Source organism: Dermacentor silvarum, chromosome 9 (genome assembly GCF_013339745.2).
Source record: "Dermacentor silvarum isolate Dsil-2018 chromosome 9, BIME_Dsil_1.4, whole genome shotgun sequence".
In the NCBI taxonomy this organism is placed as follows: Eukaryota; Metazoa; Arthropoda; class Arachnida; order Ixodida; family Ixodidae; genus Dermacentor; species Dermacentor silvarum.
The window spans coordinates 130,898,080-130,913,312 of NC_051162.1; the positions used below are offsets into that span (position 1 = coordinate 130,898,080).

Below are 15,233 nucleotides of genomic sequence, written 5' to 3' on the forward strand. Positions count from 1 at the left end.
AGCCACTCTTGGCATGAAGGGACGGTCGGCGACGCTGGTTCGCTGAGCCTTCGTGTGACGACCCGGTAGCGTAGGCCAGCTACCTCTTTTGTTGCGCTCCAACGTTGCAGGCCCGCTCTAAAAGTGCTGCGACTGCGGCTGTTTAGTTGTACATCCGTGTACATAAAGAAGCGTGGTAAGAAAACGGAGTAGGCTACTACCCCTGTGAGTGACTTCAGACTCAGACCCCGACCCCCAACTTTAATAGATCTGTCCCTGCAATTTAAACTACAACAACAACAACAACAACAACAACAACACCAACTACAAAAACTACGACGACGACGACGACGACGTCGGTGGACAAAGACTGAGGAAGCGCTGCTATGGACTGGCTTTACGAACATGGAGATTCGAAAGAATTTAAGCTAAAACGAGAGAAATGCCATAATATGCCGATGTGTTCATGCTATGGTATAACAATCGCAATAGCGTCTACATGTTTTCCGTGTCCCACGGGGGGCTGTCTTTGAACGGACAGTGGTTATCGCGAGACTGAGAGATTAGTGCATCAGGGCCCTTCGAAGGCCATGTGAACGGCGCGATGGTTCCCTGCGCTACGGAAGTTTTACACAAGGAAAGGAATGTTTTTAGACCTTACCGCAGTAAATAAAGCTCCCGAAGTAGCAGAATGATGTCTACCGGCCACCTATTTAAGGGGTTTCAGGGGGAAATAAGTATTATGGTATTGTGACGGGGATAAGAGTAGGCAAAACAGAAGGGAGAATGTATTGATGGAATATATACAGAGCGAAGCCGAGATGGCGGAACAACAGCCACACGAGCGCTCCTTCGATCGTCGTCTTCCTCCACTTGCTGGCGCCTTCTCCAATGTACGGGACTGGCTTGTAACATATGTCCCCCCTGGTTTGAGCGCCGTCTCGGCGCTTAGGAAAGGGAAGGTTCGTTGTCGGAGAAATAGGGCTTGAGACGGGTCACGTGAACGGGATCACTAGGAGGTAGGGACGACGACGAGCTACATCCGCCGGAGCGATCTCGTAGGTGACTTCACTGATCTGGCGGAGAACCTTGTAGGGGCCAGAGTAGCGAGACAGAAGCTTCGAAGACAGGCGGGACGGCGTCCAAAGAAGAACCAAAGAGCCTGGAGAGAAGTAAACGGTTCTGTGGTGGCTGTCATAGTGGGCCTTTTGGGAGATCTGCGAGGCAGAGAGACGATCACGTGCAATCTGGCGAGCGGTGTGAGCCCTAGCAGCATCGCGGGCGTACGCTGTAGGAGCGTCGGCAGCTTATGGCAGAAGAGTCTCAAAGGGCAGCGTTGGGTGGCGTCCAAACAACAGGTAGAACGGAGAAAAGCCGGTGGTGTCGTGACGGGGCGAGTTGTAAGCGAATGTCACATAAGGCAAAGTGATGTCCCAATCACGATTATCTGCGGAAACGTACATCGAGAGAATCGTGGTCAGCGTGCGATTAAGACGCTTGGTAAGTCCATTTGTTTGCGGATGATAGGCTGTGGTTAGCTTGTGACGTGTGGAACACGAAAGAAGGATGTCGTCAACGACTTTTGAAAGAAACGAACGGCAGCGAGATCGGTCAGCAGTTGTCGTGGAATGAGATCGTGAAGCAGAAAGTCGGCGACGTCAGTGGTACAGCTTGTTGGCAGTGCCCGGGTGACGGCATATCGTGTGGTGTAGTCAGTAGCTACGGCAATCCACTTGTTCCCCGTGAAAGAAGTCGGGAATGGTCCAACAAGATCGAGGCCCACGCGGTAGAACGGGACAGTTGGAATGTCGATAGGCTGATGTGGACCCGCGGGTAACAAGGACGGGCGATTGCGGCGCTGGAATGACTCACAAGCAGCAACATACCGGCGTGCAGAAACGGTAAAGGCCTGGCCAGAAGAACCGACGCCGCACGCGGGCGTGTGTACGGAAGACTAGGAGGGGTCCGGCTGTTGGGGTATCGTGGAGCTGGTGGAGGAGAGTATAAACGGAGGGTCGTATAGGTACTACGAGCAGAAGCTAGGGACCGTCGGAGTTGGTATTGCAATGGTAGAGAATGTTATCACGGAGCACGAGCAGGTGGAGGGACGGGTCGGAGTGAATAGCGCGTAGAAGATCGACGATGGAGTGCAGGTTTGTATCGCTGAGCTGTTGATTGTGTATATCACTAAAGTCGGAGATGGCTAGGTCGCAGGCGTCGGAATCGTGGGCGGTGGAGTCGGGAGGGTCCACGGGATGACATGATAGGCAATCGGCGTCCTGGTGCATGGCGCCAGACTTGTAAAGGACATCAAAGCTGTATTATTGAAGCTTTAGCGCCCAGCGACCAAGTCGTCCAGTCGGGATGAGAGCCAACAGAGCACATGGTGGTCCGAATGACCGAAAAGGTGCGGCCAAACAAGTATGGTCTAAATTTTGCGACTGTCCGAACTAGAGCAAGGCATTCACGTTCAGTCATCGAGAACTTGCGCTCGGAAGGGGAAAGGAGGCGACTGGCGTAGGCGATGACGCGGTCTTGGCCTTGTGGCCGCTGCGCGAGAACAGCGCCGATGCTGTGTCCACAGGCGTCGGTTCGAATTTCTGTATATGCGCGGTGGGGTCAAAATGCGCCAAGATGGGATGAGTTAAGCAAGCTGGTGAGCGTGCGGAATGCATCGGCTTGTTCTGGCTTGTAACAGTATTGCATTGACGGCAGGGCGTAAAATAATTTTGCACTGCCATCAAATTAACATGCACTAAAAAGGCACATTTCTAAAATTTTTGTGCCCTAGCAATTAGATTAAGCTAGTAATTTTTAGCAATAAGCACTGTCGAGGAACTATCGGAATGGAACTGAGTGTCATTGGAGTGACTGATAGGGCGATGTGACAGAAAGCCGTGGAGAACAGCGCCGCCACGTACGAGCAGTTTCAATGACTACTGTGTCTATTAGAGCTAGGGGATTGAGGCAAATTGGTATTCTTTACTGGCCAAGATTCATTACAGCGGTTTACTTATGGGCGTACTGCACCGTACATTGGACAAAACTGCATTGCCTTTTTTGATAAAGTTCAAGACAGTCTCGCAAAGTCAGCATGAGTGCAACCCTAACCCAGATGGCGTCAGTGGCGTTACCTGAAAGGCGATAATATTCCAGGCGGTTCGCACAGCCTCTCGCTGTTTGTATGTCGGCACGTTGATTTGCAGCTCGATGAGGGTGCACATGCGCAGTAGCTCGACCAGGACGGGAGCATGGAACATGAGCAGCATGGTGTTGAGCGCCGCCTCCAAGTTCAACGCCGCCACGGAGGCGATCAAGATGAATTTGTTCAACTGTTCTGTGTCCCGAGTGCGATGCTTGTGCTGCTGGTTGTCCACCAATACCACCATGGCCACAACTGCGCAAGTAACAGAAAAAAAGAAGTCAGAGGACTGCGCGGCACACGCAGCACAGTCACAGCGTAAGCTGGAGGAGCGGCTCCATGGGAGCTCCATTCTTATGCACCACGCACTTCAGGGTCTTCGCGGCGAAGACTCTTCGCGACGTTTTCACGAGAACGATCTGAACTGTCCGCCCGGCGTCGACGGCGAACCGGGGGTGGTGCTGCTCTCTGCACAGCGGTCTGCTGAGCCCGATGTTGCCTGGTTGCAGCCGCTCGCGTAGCTCTACGATTCGCTTCTTCAGCAGCGGTTCGTACCTTGCGAGGAGGCGCCATAACGTGAACCGAATAGTAAACGCAGGTGTCCAGACTACGTGGTGCACATGTCACACCCCTTGACGCGTGGCACGGTACGCTGCTGTTGATGATAGTGATGATGATGATGGTTTATTGGCACCCCTTCGAAACAGGGTGGTGACAAATAGTCCCCTAGCCTGCTTGAGTTAACCAGGTTCGGCTACATGTGTGCAAGTGCTATATGCAGTTGCTACATGTCGGAACACGTGGTAGAATATAACGGAACTGCAATGCAAAGTTTGTACGTATAGACGCCACGCGGCGCTCATGTCCTATCGCGTGTCTCCTCGTGCGCTAGGACGCGTTTACAGGGCATTTTCCCGGTACCAGCTAGCAAGTGCAGCAGCGCAGCAGCAGCAGCAGCGAGCGAATTGAGCTTCTTGCCGGTTCTCGCATCAACGCGATCTTAGCCAGGAAAACACAGGAATTGGGGACTCTGCCTCCATCGCAGATGGCCTCCAAGATACAGCCGCGCGGGTGGGCGCTCGCGGCGCAGAATGCGTCCCCCCTCCCCTCGGAGACCTCTGGCACGGCAGGAGCGCGCGGCCGCAGTAAAGCGCGGCCCCTCCACCTGCCCACATTCCCTTCGGATCCTTTCGGCCTGGCGAGAGAGCGCGGCAGCAGCAAAGCGATTGCCGGCTCACCGTCGCATGCTTTCACTCGAACATACAGCGTACGGCGCGCGGCGACGATTTTATCGCCCGTGGACTTTATCCGGAACCTCACGGCGACGACAACGACGATGGCAGAAATTCGCCTAGAGTGGAAAGACTCGCTGCCCAGGCGGCGCTGCAAAAGCACCGCGAAACAGCGCCCCCTACGGCGAGTTTGTTGGTTTCGAGTAGGCCGACAGGTGGCCGTAGGCTGCTGAAAGCTCACGCGCGCAATGGAGCCGCCGCTTTCACTGTTGCTGCGGTTTGGATTTCGGCAAATTTCAGGCGTGTAAGAATTCTTCAGGCCAAGCGCTTTTCCAAAAGACAGGAATTTGTTCAACGCCCTGTACGTTTACGACGTGCAGGATATCGCAGGGGCTATTTCAGCGCGCTGCTACTAGCAAGTCATACGACATTTAAATACAAGAAAGTTCTATGAGGCATGTTCGCGCGATTAGCGGCAATGATAGACGAAGAGATTGCTCTTAAGAAACCCAAATTATCTGCAATAAACGACGAAACGGAATCATGAAAGGTCCACCGTCGACTGCTGGCCGCGGCCATCGGCGGCCCGAATTCGGGCCGCAGTGGTTCTATGCCGTTTCTGCAGCACAGTCAATCGCGCAAGCACTTTTGGAGCATGCACGGCAGTTGCGCGTAATTTTCAACATTTGTCTCCACAAAATTCTTCAAATTGTGTATATGCGTGGTACCAGTTCGCAAATTCGCATGCTGACAGCCGTGGTTCTGCAATCTGCCCCGTGTTGGCTGCGCGCTCCGAAACTACTTTGGGTTGGTATTGGCTGGCCTTGACGGAGCCCTTTGCTAACCTTGCCTGGTTAACCTCATTAATTCGTTCGGAGTGCTCGGCAGGGGAACGAGCCGTGTTGCTTATCCTACGTGTATAAGTTGTAAATACCCTACATGTATACGTAGCAGACAGCGTTTCTGTTGCGTATACTTCACGTGTCGAACAGCATGTATCCAGCGCTCCAGTCGCTCCGATTCATAAGGCTTTCTGGGGAACCGATAGAACCACTCATCAAGATTACGACCCTCATGTTCATGACAATTTTCCAAGCAACAATAACAGCGGCTACCTCGTTTCGGGACCGCGCGCTGCTCAGCGTAATCGTCAGGTCTCCCTGCTTTCGACGCGGTTTGTCGAAACAGAGAGCGCTCGCTTTCCATGCCCGACGATGCAGGCGGTAGCGCAAAAGGTCGTGCGTCCGTTTCAAGCGCTTTTCGAGTCTGAAAACTACTCACAGAATTCAACACAACGCGCAATTAAAGCGTGCGAGACTTCTATAGGATATGTTCATGGTACTTGGCCTACATTCCCTTTGGCGCAGCTAGTAGAACGTGTGACAGGCATGCTCAACCACCGCGAAGCACTCGGTCGTATTTTCGGGAATCTGCTGCGTACGTTCGTAGCGTGTACGCTTCACAGAAAACAGCGCCGGTTTGGACGCCTTTATTGGACGCTTGCGCATGCTTGCCTGCGTTTTGAATGTGTTTTCAGCCACCTCAAATTTCTGTAGTGCTTTGTTTTTTCTTGCTTTGCTGAAGATTCTGCTTCCATGTAAAAAAAAAAAAAAAAGAAAAACGTTGGCGTGGCTCAGTGGTAGAGTAGCTGACTCCCGCGCTGCGCCATTAAGTGTCCGCGTGTTGCCTCCAAGATGAGAAGCGTGCACGCGCTGGTGCGTACGAGCGTTGAGAATTGTTCCCTCGCTTGTCGCACTACCAGAGGCACATACTGAGTGACCCAAGTTGGCGAGACGTTCACTCAAGAGCGGCACATACCCTGGCTATATTCTGGCGCTGCCTGCTAAATGGCTGGGTTGCTGTCCTTAACGAAGCTGTGTGAAGCGAGTTTGATTGCGCCCAACATCAGAGAAATTTAAAGGATGTGGTCATTGTAGAGAGCCGCACCCACCTACTGGCACATACCGAGCTACCCAATATGGCATCAAATAAGTTCAATGAAGGCCCGCACAGACCGAGTGGAAATTACCCGGTGCTCCAAGTCGGCCTCAAAGAGTTTCATTGAAAAGCTGCACACACCCAGACGCGCATCTACAGTGACACTTGTCGGCGGGAAAGAGGTTCGTTGGATAGCGGCACATGTGTATACATTGCCACATACTCAGAGACCAAAGTTGGTCCGACGGTTGGCTTTGAGCCCAGTTCCCACCGCACAGCAGCCCGATACTGTAACTATTCGACCATGGACTAGACAGTGAGCCAGGTTGACGGGAAAATGGTTAGATACAAACATAGATATATAGATAGACAGACGGATAGGTAGCCACCGGAAAGTCCTGGAAGCACTCTAAAAATGTTAACGCATTAGGAAAACCTGTGCATGAAAAACGTACACACTAAACTATTTCACGCCTTTATGGTTGTATGAATGGCGCTTGTTTTGTATCGCGGCTAACACCCTCACATTTGTGGATGGGGGCAAGAGAAGTTTTCTTTGGGGCGACGTCTTGCGGCATGTAAACATGATGATTGCTGCAACATAAGGCGCAAAAGGACGTGAAATAATTTTTAATAACTATCGGTCGCAAACTCTCGTATCAGATATATCGATGCACCGCCGGTGGTGTATAGAATAAATACACAGTTCTCTCACCACAGGTATAGTTCGAGCTCGCTGCTATGCACAACAATAGTATTTATGAGCTTAAGCATAAGGATGTTAGCCATGAGAAAAAGCAGCACCATTAAGGTTGCAGAATGTTTTAGAGCATAACAGTCTTACAGAGAAGGTAGATCCATACGCAAAGTGGGTAGAGGAGGTACAGGCTGAACCTCCGGGCTGTCACATCTTCGTAGCGGTCGGAGCGGAGGTTCTCCAGAAAGCAGCACCCCATCAGGCGTTGCACGCGAGCGATAAGGCGAAAACCGGCGTAGAATGGGTGACAGGTGGCCTGCAACAAGGACTCCTGCAGGTGCAATTTGCTTCCAGGGAGGACCGCAGAAACTGTCACTGGCACGGGGCGCTTGTGTACCAGAGGAACCACCGTGGACTTGCATGGCCACATTTCTGTAACGAAACTTGGAGACGGGCTGTTAGACATATAGAGACAGAGACATGGAATAGGATATTTAAATAATGACTCGAGGCCGTTTGGGAAAAATGGGTAAGTGGAAGAGAGATTGGAATATGTATAGCCCACTATGAATGCCTCACATGAGAAGCTCCATTTTGAGTAAACACGGATGCTCTTCTAACTTTTCTTTCAAATTTTCGTTATGTCTCATACAGTGTCCGTACGACTGCATTGTTTTGCATCGCAGAGATCGCGGCTGTTCAGCAGGGTTGGAGTTATCGCTGTGAAAAAAAAAAAAGGGTGTGATCGAATGGAATAACTGCTTCTAGAGGCACAAAGGTCCCAGGCATTATGCTATTCCGAAACAAGAGGAGGTGAGTGATAATGAAAGAACAGTTTCAAGGCTACTCAAGTCATAGAGACCTTTCGTACGATATTGCTCCGAAAGAAAATGGGATGTGTCCTGCAGAAGCGACATCGTCAACGCCGTTCTTATCAGGAATCCAGCCATGATATCGCTTCGCAATGAAAAGAGGGTTTAACGTAATGAAAGAACAACTTATTAGAGGGTCGTTCGCTCTGGTGTGTGCTGTCCACGTGTGTCCTAAACCTCGCTCAGTTTGTCGTTCCATGCTATCGGGAGGCTTTCGGCATCTAAGAGATTGGCATTCGCGTAATAATATTGAAGGTTTTGGTTACATATACTTCACAGGCACTCGGTAAACATACTGGCATGATTTTCCGTGCGTGTATTGTGCTCCCGCGTAAGGCAAGGCAAAGCAAAGCAGCCCTGCAATAAATGATTATGAGTAAATACTGGCAGTATCTCGGAAAGTTTAGTATCTCTTCAAAGTTTCTTCGAAAGCTAGGGTAAAAGCATTATTTCTAGCTGGAAATAGGCATACTTTCTAACGAATTCTTCAAACAACACGTTCAGCTTGTTTAGGGCTCTATTTAAGAAATGGTGGTTGCTTATTTGAACTCGTTTTATTAGGGCTACGTTCTTGTTAGCACAAAGCCACCTGATTACTCCGACCAAGAGCCCCTTACCTGTCACTTGCAGATGGACTCTTTTGCTTCACCGCGATAGGCTTCGAGACCTGCTCTCTCGCGTTTCAATAATAAAACTGCGCATATTATATCTTCAACTAAAACCACCGTTTGCAGTCGACGACGCTTAACCTAGCCTCTTGTGTAATGCACCTAGTACCCTTCCAAGCATCCCACAAGACGTCGTGCGCTGTCGTAAGATTGCTTCAAGTGCTTCTGAGTTCACGCTGATTGCGCTGTAGTTTATAGAAACACTAGTTCCCGACCGCATACCCGTTCCCTATTCATCTTGGTAGCAGGAGGTGTCCAACCCTCCACGACTTGCGCTGCTTACACGGCTGTAGGCCATCCGTCTTAACAGCACCTGCATGCATCGATGTCTCTCTGTGCGTCTACGCCCGAGAGCTTTTGTGGCATACGGTATCGATTTCCTTTTCACCCTCCTGCGAATAAGGGGATAAAAATACTTCCTTATTTCGTTGTCTTTTAGGTTTGGCAAAAGTATGGCAGTGGAGTTGGTAGTCCTCATCACTCACAAGACGATGCGCACCGAAAGTGTGAAAAGTTGACACAAGTGTTCAGCTTCCTCCTGTGGCTGAGTGACTGAGAAGCGGTTGAAGATGTAGCCCTTAAAAAACTCGGAAAGTATGTCAGGCGACGAGAAATGCGGGCTAGTTGCACACTTCTTAGGCCAGCTTCCTACACGAACCCGTTATGGATTTTAGTAATGCGTCTTAGAACACGGGAAGCCTTTAGGATTCTGAGCTGCTGAAGACCCTGACACTGCACGTAATTGTCGTTTTGCGGGCTGTTCCGTCACAGTATCGAAATCTGACTCTGCATTGGCAATGAATGCCAAATTGAGAAACTCTATCACAAGTTCGATGCATCAGCAAACAAAGAAACAAACAGCGACAGCAACAAGGAAGAGCAAGGAAGCTTTCTTTTTATTTTCTCTGGAGTGTACACACTGTAAGAAAATGTTAATTCCCTCAAGGTATAGTTGGTTCTTCAGAGCATCCATGGCAATAAAAATATCAGAAAAGCATGTTTGTTAGGCCTGTTCGCCGAAGGAAGAAAAAAGAAACATTTTGCATGCTTCTTGCGATTCGAGCCGAACGAAACGATCAGTGCTCAGAAACTGTTGGCATATGGACGTAGCCGCTACAAATGCTAGATACATAAAAAAAAAAAAGAGTTTAGTAAGGCTCAATGGGCCCTAAGAAATAAGCAGTGAAGTCCTTTTGATGCTCGCACAGAGTCAGCAACGGGAATAACAATGGTTTAACGATCGGATCACACTCCCGGCGACCGGCATTCACGTCGAACATCCATTCATGTACCTTGAATACGCCTAAACAATACTCGAGCATTCATTCGAGGGCGTGTACAACATTTACAATGTGTTGACAGCGATCGACAACGCCGTGACAATTGCGATACGGCCGCCGCGTACTTCTCGGTCCTCATTGGTCAAGCCGGCCCTACTGCGTCAATGAGCCGAAAGGCTGCTAAATGCCCTGATCCTGCAAGACATTGCTTGCACGCCTGGGAGCTACGAGTATTGGCGCGATCATAGCCGCACAATAGCGTTTGGCATCGTTTAGTTCTCGACTGCATTCGCCAGAGTTCGCATTTTGAGAGTGAGTCACGCCATTTCGGGTGTCATACACATCACTGTGGACTATGCGGTGTTTCAAGGTTGCTTGCGCTTGATGGGCGTTGACGAGGAGCGAACAACAACGTACGAAGCGGTTTCTAGCTTCATATGTAACGACAGTGCTCGTCATCTTCATCTTAAGTCTTTATCTATGTTTGACAGCGCTTTAATTCAGGTATTCGCTGCTTTTCTGTGCTATAGTAGATATATATCTGTGACTTATCGGATTGGCTACGTTTTGCGTTGACGTGTTCTTTCGACTTTACAAATTGCCAAGTATAGGTTGACATTATCCTCGTTATTCAGATCAGACTAACTTCTGTATGATTTTTTTATCTCCGTTGCTCTGACCCAACATACGTTTAGGGTCACATGAACTTATCAGTTGTATAAATCATTCCACTTTGTGGCGCATTCCCGCAAACAAGGAAAAATGGACAACGCATCGACCGCCGTTTGTTATGGTCTCCGCGTCATGATGTTCGTATCCAAGATAGCTGGTTGCCCCTTTGTCAAGGGCGTCTGCGAAAGAAGAGATTGCGAAAAGTCTAGGTTCTATTGGCTGATTTGGGCGCCATTCGGGCTTGCCTACTCCGCCATCTGCATCGCTTTGTGCTCCTGCGTTGGGCTCGTCTACGTAGCCACCGTGCTTTGGCTTGATGGGCGCACCTGGCCAGATCACCTTCATCACTCGCAGCGGCCTCTATTTCGTTATATACGGTCAAGTCATTCTCAACTTTTGCAACCTGCTGCTCAGGAGGACGCAGCTTGCCGACATAGTCGTCACGGCGGCCAAGCTAGAACCAAGCCTCCACCTAGACATGGAAAGCGCTGCGTCGACGTCTCAGGAAGGTCACCCTACTATGTCTTCTTTACACACTGATAGACGCCTTCAAGTATGTCGTGGGTCGCAGAGGTCAGATAAAGGTGGCCTTCTACCTGCTCCGAGGCTACGACGACCACGTCAAGAGACTCTTCGTGCCGTGGTACATCGCTAGCTGCTTTCTCGTCTCGACTTGGTACAACATGGTCTTTTGGCAGATTGTTTACTTTTCGAGTCTCTTCCGCGAGTACTTCGCCGCCTTGGGCGATCGACTCGAGTCTGAAATGGCGAACGAATCTCGTGCTGAATCGAAGGGTTTGTCATCGGAGAGCGTGCGTCTCAACCTGGTCGAGCTGCAGAAACTGTTGCGCAAGGTCAACGCCTTCGTTGGTGGCCAGGCGCTGTGGTACTACTGCGGCAGCGTGTTCTTCCTCTGCGCCATGCTGTACAACACGGCCACCTCCAACGCAGGCGTCGCTGAGTATGCATCCAACTGGTCGTACGTCGCTATGATGGCCGCGGGCATCTTCTTCTCTACGGCTGCCGCTAGCCGCATGACTCACGAGGTAAGGCCAGGAACTTCCGTGAAGCGAAATTCTGGGATTTTTTTAGCTAAAATCTTAAAGTCTATGACGCGCGTTGTTTTTAATCTCAATGCTGTGCTTTTGTAGAACAAAAAATGAATGCAGTAGTTAGTCAATTTTACGACTGTAATGTTACGAGTGTTTACGCCAATCTTCGAGCGATACATGATAAGTGCAAGGAGACAGCACAGATGGTAAGATGTAATTGTAGATTCGGCCTGAATGGGCCTCGTGAAATTCTCTTTTGAATGACGTCCAAAAGCTTGTCAGCGTGAATACTGTTGACTAATTTCATGTTTAGCTGTAGATGGCTTTAGTTTGGTAATTTAGGTGGGAAATTACAATGGCCTTAGTGGTGTCTCGTTTGTGGACTGAGACATGTCACCAAACTTAATTGACAAAAAAATTCAAGCCTTCAGTTCTCCTTGCTCTTCTCTCTTTTTGCATAAAGGCGTTGAATTCGGCAGCTTTGGTTCCATGAAATAGCCTACAAGGCTTTATTAGCCAGCTGCCTGCTTCCAAGTTCACGTACTACGAGATACCTGCGGTTGCGACCATGGTTCTAAGTGGCGCTGGCTAACACTCTCATGGCTCATCTTGTACACATGCATAAATACTCAAGAAAGTTGACGGGAGGCTGGTGGCAGCGGTGTTAAAGGTAAAGCGCCGCACACCTAATGCGTGGTTCGGCTTACCGCCCGCAGCAACTTCTTTTTTCGACCACTTTCATTTCTTTTTCCTTTACTTTTCCTACACTTAAAATACAAAGAACAGGTACATTCCTTATGTTCACGTGGGTCACAGCTTCGCTGGCTTCCATCTTCACAGTAGTGGAAGGGCTCTGAATTTTTTAGTCACCTTAAGGACAACATTGCCTTTTTGGGGCTCTGGTGAGACCTATAGCGAATAAATAGTCGGAGTTAAATTGATCGAGGAACGTTGACTAAGTTGAATGCATCGCCTCGATCATTTTTTGAGAGTGATATATGCGCCTACATTTGTGGCCACTTCTAAGGACATAGCGAACAGCCTAGTAATGAGCTATCTGGGTGCATTATGATTGCTTTTTAGTCGATGCAGAAGGTTGAGATCTAATACTGTTCTCGAAAATCAAGGTTTGATCTTATCCCCTTTTTACAGTCTGACCGTTGACACCGTCACTGCAGTGAGTAATTTAAAGCTGTAATTAAAAAATGTCTAGGGACGTATAAAACTAACAGAAAATATCTAATTATATATAGTATTATAATCATGATCATCGCTTAGCAAATTTCGCTCAATAGGGATTGTTTGGGGATCAGAACCTGGCGACTTCGTCTGAAAATGCCGCAGTTTCGCCCAAAGACGAAGCATCAATTGCGATAGCAAATTAGTAGAGAGCTATACGGAGTAAGGATAGTCGTTTTATCGGCTGTATAAACTTGGACCCATTCGCTTACTAACTGAATTAACAAGCATCATGCCAGCGCACACAAGCAAACATAATAGATCACACTCAATGACTGCAGACAACCGCTGCCAAAACTCTGGCGCGAGCAAGCGCGACAGCAGCAGCGAGCGAAGGTTCGTGCGGTCTATCGCTTCAGCGGAAACTGAGCGGCGAAAGCACAGCGCATACAAAGGTGAGAGCCGTGTGGAGATCGCTTTCAAGATACGGTGCGCGCGACCACCCGCAGCCGCGCAAAGTACAAGTACGCAGTTGCTGGCAGGGTAGAAGCCACACCCCTCCCTCCCGCGCTGCCTTCCCGCTTTCCTCCTTTCGCGTGCAAGATTGAGTCGCCAGTTGCCCTTGCACCCGGTCGCATGATACGCATTTGGTGCCGCAGCTAAACGTCGCCTCCCCTCCCTCGCTCCCATCCCCCCACGGCCTTTCGCGTGACGGAAGCCGCGTTTGCTCTCCGCCGTGCGTTCGCTCTCCGTGAAAGCGCGCGTCCCTCGCGCGCTTTCACTCGCACATACAGTATACGGCTCGCGACGACGATTTTATCGCCCTTGGACTTTATACGGAACCTCACGGCGACGGCGACAGCAGAAATCAGCTTGGAGTGTCCATATAATTGCTATCGCAATAAAAAAAGAAAACTTACCAAGACTGACCGGATATCATTGCACAGTAGGGAATACGGATCATTAGAAGAGACTGTGATGAAGAAACGCAAAGAAATTATTCGCACTCGGTTGCGCTCTCACCATGTTTCTCTGAGCTACATGGGATAGATATTGGCTCGAGGTATTGTCAGCCTTGAATTGAAAATACCTTTAAACCTTTGTTTTCAGCGATACCAGCTTGTTGTGAGTGGTTAAGGGCGTATTACACTGTTGCACAGTTTTACTGGAGCTAATAAGTTGTAATTGTTGCAGGCTTCCCGAATCCACAGCATCATTCAAGCGTCAAAGTTTGAAACACTTTCAGATGCTGCAACGCACAGGGTACGTGCACGAAATAAGCGGCGCACTGCGGTTGCATAACGCCATTAAAGATATTGTTCGTATTCCTCACTTGCATGCAGATTTTTGTAACTGCAGTTGCTTTATTTTTTCAGTTGCATATACTGATATTAACTGTAGAAGACCTTCAGGGCTCTTTGACTGGCTGCGGTATGTTCGTCATCAATCTGCCATTGATTGTAACAGTAAGTTGCTAAATTTTTTTATTCATCTGCTTCGAATGTTCCAGAAACACTTGCATGCTTATGCTCTGGGGTTAGTTGCGGAAATTGGTGTTATCTTGCCTAGAAGCATCTATAAGAAGAGCCAAATAGTGGTTACCTTGAGCCAGTTATTGCGCTGTTTGTACGTAAACTAGAGTGCTAAATATGTGACTCGCGTTGGGAATGTTTAACACTGGTAGCTAGCGTATTATACTTGCGACATGCCTCAGGAACTGTGACTTCATGCATGGATCCATGCAATTTTTTTCTATAGAAGCTGGCTGCTTCGCAATGAGAGTTCCTGAGAGTTTGCAATGAGAACCCGCTTCACAAATTTCCTACGCTCTCAGGCAATCATTTAGAGGCAGCACTTATATTTACGTAACCATGAAACTTTGCAACGATAACCATCAGTGTACCTACGAAGAATTAAATAGAAGCTGATAATCTGGAACCCAACAAGAGCCATCTAAATCTTCAGCACTAAGCTTAACGGAATGCACCAGGCATTCATTAGCATCGGGTGCCTGGATACACGTGCAGCGAGATAACATCATATACTTCGCTGCGTATGCTGAACCCTATATGCATGGCGGCTGCGGTGCTGACGGATGCATGAATACAAGGCATGAACAGGAATACAAACATGCTCACAATTAAGTATTGCTGTTGTTTTGCAGATTGTGAGTTCCGTCATCACGTACACTGTCGTGCTTGTGCAGACCAACGAAAGTATCATGGCCAACAAGTGCTCCAGAGTGCCTGCAGTATTGAAGTGACAGAGCAAAGTGTTGTCGAGGTGAAAACATACGCCAAGTCGAAATGAAGCAGAATGTGTCTTACAGCGAAACTGTCTGACTAGGATCCCGGGATTTCTTTATGACGTAACGGCGACAGAAAACTAACATCAGCAATGGCTCATACACCAAATGCAATGGCTCATACCCCCGTATGGCAGAGGCTACAAACACTCAGCAAAGCGAAGCGAACAGTACATACACTCTTTGGAATCACATACAACATACAGAACAGCATACG

General features: G+C 49.1%; 1 long non-coding RNA gene across 1 annotated transcript; it reads left to right on the forward strand.

The window, feature by feature from the left end:
- Positions 1-13,875: 13,875 nt before the first annotated feature.
- On the forward strand, positions 13,876-15,233 carry LOC119464314 (uncharacterized). The gene is made up of 3 exons (XR_007463652.1): positions 13,876-13,974; positions 14,088-14,177; positions 14,876-15,233. It is a non-coding gene; the product is annotated as an uncharacterized LOC119464314 (long non-coding RNA).